The following is a 4,226-nucleotide window of genomic DNA, read 5'->3' as shown; positions in this document are numbered from 1 at the left end:
AATAAAGAAAATAATAATAATAATAAAATGTTAAAAAAAAAAAAGAAAAAAAGACTAAATAAAAAAAAAAAACATGTACTGTGGCACCTCCGTGTGTGTGTGTGTGTGTGTGTGTGTGTGTGCGCGCAAACATAAGTAAAAATAAGTAAATGTAAAATAAAAAACATTGAGCTTATAATAATCATACATGGTGAATGTTTCTAAATTTTCTTGACTAGATTGCTCTGTAATAGTTCTTTACTTAGCAAGCCTAACATGATTAAATATGTAGGTTTTCCTCTGCTTGAAGATTAGGAAGTAAACATGGAAACCCATTCATATGCTGTTGGGCTAACATCATGTTGGGCATTTCTGCAGACAGCCCAGCTGATGAGATCTGCAGCTATGGCCAATGCTATGGTTGATGCTGCTGTCACGAGTCACAGATGGATCCTAACAACTTCATGAAGCAGATATTTGTATTTAATTTTTACAAATGAAAAAAAAATGAGTTTTTAAAGAATAAAGTAACCTTTCTAAGTCATGAAACTAGTAGGTGTTAGAATGATGATTGACACCCAAGCTAAGACGCCCATGATCGCAAGATTTACAAACGGCCCCACATCAATTCCTGGGGATTAAGCACGAAGCAAAGGGAATGTCTGATCCTGCAACCAGCTTAGCCTCTGCTACCCTGTTCCTTAGATTCATAGTGTGTCAGAGGCAGAAAACTAAAACCTACAAGGGTTATAACATGACTTGGAATTTTAAGTCTCCTCTACAACTAGAGAGATGGCTTAGTGGGTAAAGTGCTCGCTGCACAGAATGTGGCCCAGAGTTCAGATTCTCAACACCAATGAAAAAGCCAGGTGCATGTACCTGTAACTCCTATTAGGGATGGAAACAGGAGGATCGGAGGATCGGTGGGGTTTCCTAGCCAGATAGGCCAGCTGTAAGCTCTGGGCTTTGCGCACCTATCTCGGATAAGATAATACACGATGGTGACCTCTGACCTCGTGCACAAATACAGAAGCACATGCACACACGTGTGGACAAGCACACACCTCCTCCCTGGCTCCCTTTCATTTACCCTGCCTTTTTTTTTTTATTCCTGCAGAGTTGTGTGGCTGAAGAAGCCAGCACACAACTAATCACAAAGGAGAAAGTCGAAGGCTGCTTCCAGTGTTCCAGGCTTGCAGAGTTCGGCCAAGTCTTTATAAAGTGCAGAAGACTTTCAAGAGATTAGCTATCTAGCTTGTCCTTATAAGACCTCTCCCATAGTCTTGGCAGGGTGGGGGGCTGTCATAGGGTCTCAAGAGCCCAGTGGAGGCGGCCCTGGGGAGGGGCGCGGTCCACGGCGGCCTTCCGCGGCCTCAGGACCAGGGTGGGCCGCTGCGCACCATGTGGGGCGGGCGCAGGGTAAAGGGGACCTCGAGTCCCGCCCTGATCGGAGCCGACTGGGCGCTGGAGGGATCGGCGGGAAATGGAGGATGAGGACGAGGCGTTGTTTTTGCTTCTCCATAACGAGATGGTGTCCGGAGTGTACAAGTCCGCCAAGCAGGGGGAAGTGAAAAATGGACGGTGTATTACTAAGCTGGAGAACATGGGGTTTCGAGTGGGACAAGGATTGATAGAAAGGTTTACGAAAGATACTGCAAGGTTCAAGGATGAATTAGACATCATGAAGTTCATATGTAAAGATTTTTGGACTACAGTATTCAAGAAACAAATTGACAATCTAAGGACAAATCATCAGGGCATATATGTACTTCAGGAAACAAATTTCGACTACTCGTTCAGCTGTCTGCAGGAAAACAGTATTTAGAACATGCATCCAAGTATCTAGCATTTACATGTGGCTTAATCAGAGGTGGCTTGTCAAACTTGGGAATAAAAAGTATTGTAACAGCTGAAGTCTCTTCAATGCCTGCCTGCAAATTTCAGGTGATGATAAAGAAGCTGTAGAGCGAGGTGGCGACTCCTGGGCAGAGCATTGCACATCCTGATTTCACCTCATCGTTGGAGAAAATTGTTATCTCACCAGAGTCACATAGACTAAATCAAAGTAGACACAGGTCCTTTGACCATGACAGAAACTGACCTATTCAGTGATTTCAGAGAACTAGACACCAAGATGCAAGGCTCTTCGTTTTAAACATCTTTATTTCCATAGGTGATTAGCATTTAACCATCAGTTGGGAAGTGAAACTCAGGGTGTGTTGAATTGCTGTATAAAAAAATGCACCAATCAGAATAGTTTGCGTTCAAATGACCAAAATTTGTTGAACTATAAATCTGTTTTTCTTATTTAAAAAAAAAAAAACAGGCCACTATGTTAGATTAAGCTTAATTTTTATTGTATTGCTTATAATTTATTTGTCAAGAGAGTTCATATGCTTATGTAAGGATTTCATTTATACATTTGTATATATGTGTATATATAAATACATGCATTACTGTCAAAAAACAAAACAAAAAAAAACTCTCCGATCCCACAGCCTGTAAAAACCAATCAATGTGAGGAATAGCAAGGAAATAAAAGAATCCTGGGGAGATGCTTAAATCAGAGGGAGTCTTCCTGCCAATGGGAGATATTTAAATCAGAGGGAGTCTTGCAGCGGATGGGAGATGCTTAAGTCAGAGGGGGATTCTTCCAGCCAATGGGATACGCTTTCAGCCAATAAACACATTGATCTCACTCCAGAGAAGCAGAGGCAGCTGCTGGTTTGGGTTTGGAAAAAACCTGGAGGTGAAATCTACCCACCCAGTCTGTATTTATCCAGATATCTGAAGCTCTGGGAGAGCCGACTCCATGCATCCCGTCATGAACAGGTGGTTTGTCTTGTTTACCCTACTAATTAGGACCAGAAAAATCGTATCGTGGGCAGCATCATACAAAAGATTTCATACCAAAAGGAAAATACAACAAAACAATCATAAACAAATGCAAAAGCAGACACTAGAGGGACATACGGAAAAGTTCAGGAAGCAGTGGTTTCAAACAAGCAAATATTCCAGGATATTTGCCAGCCAGTAGGGTTTTCCATGATAGAGAGGTCCAGTGGTGGGGAGTGCAGACTCCACTGGGCAGTGATCATATTGTCTGGGCAAACTACTTCCTCAAGCTTACTGGGTGTTCCATCTCTATATCACAGACATGTTGTTAGTGAAGTAACATGCTCCTAGCATGTGCTTTGATGCTGTCAACAAAGGCCTCAGATTCAATTTTCAGAAAGCCCAAATGAATTAGGAATCCTTGTCTGAGAAAGTAACTCAGTTAGTAGAGAGCCTGCCCAGCATGCATGAGGCCCTAGGCTCAAACCCCAGTGCCACACACACATGGTCTGTTGGTGCACATGCCAATAACATGCCTCTAATTACAGCATTTTGGAAATAGAGAGGGGGATCAAAAGTTCAAGGTCATCCATAAATTTTGAAGCCAGTTTGGATATATGAGATTGCTGAACTTTGAAATCTGAGCCTTGGAAGCAAGAATCTCCTAGTATAACGTCTTCCTTGCACTGAGGAATACTCCCAGGCCTGTGAGCTGGTTGGCCCTTGTGTTCCACCCACCCACATCATGTGGCTGTGCAACAGCAGCCTTAGGAGACTTGGGTCAGGAAAAGTAAGGACAGGCTGTTTACATGCAGGGCAGTGCCAAGGAGTCTCAACAGAGACCTAGGCTGTGAATGGTCGCCTCCTTGCCTACCTTTGCTACTACACGTCTCTTCCTGTGTCTGAGAACGCCACTCTTATCCTTCTCCCGAGTGGCAGTACAGGGTTATAGCAGCAGTTCTTAACCTGTGGGTCACAGCGTCTTCAGGAATCAATGACCCTTTCACAGGGGTTGTCTAAGACCTTCAGAAGATGTTTGCATTGTGATTTATAACAGTAGCAGAATTACACTTATGAAGTCACAACAAAAATAGTTGGGAGTCACCACCACTGTATTTAAAAGGCTGCAGTATTAGAAAGGTTTGAGAACCACTGGGTTATAATAAAACTGTATGAGCTGTAAAGCTAGATGTATCTCCTGCAAGCTTGGCTTAAAATAAGAAGACCTAGAAAGACTGAGCTTTCCCTCTGTGTTTTCTGAATTAAGTGGATAGCTTTGTTTCTATTAACTTACCAGATTTTCTGCTCATATCAGAAATAGAAATGGCTGTGGGGATGATTGCATCCTCCAAAGTACTGTGGCTCAGTACCGTGGACATGGTAAATCCTCCAGAGTGCTGTGGCTCAGTACT

The 4,226-nt window shown here is 42.9% G+C and overlaps 1 pseudogene; it reads left to right on the top strand.

The window, feature by feature from the left end:
* The first annotated feature begins 1,462 nt into the window (after positions 1–1,462).
* On the top strand, positions 1,463–2,005 carry LOC110316954 (annotated as a pseudogene).
* The last annotated feature ends 2,221 nt before the right edge of the window (positions 2,006–4,226 follow it).

Source organism: Mus pahari, chromosome 2, assembly GCF_900095145.1.
Source record: "Mus pahari chromosome 2, PAHARI_EIJ_v1.1, whole genome shotgun sequence".
NCBI classification, from domain to species: Eukaryota; Metazoa; Chordata; class Mammalia; order Rodentia; family Muridae; genus Mus; species Mus pahari.
This window is presented reverse-complemented; position numbering and strand designations above follow the sequence as displayed.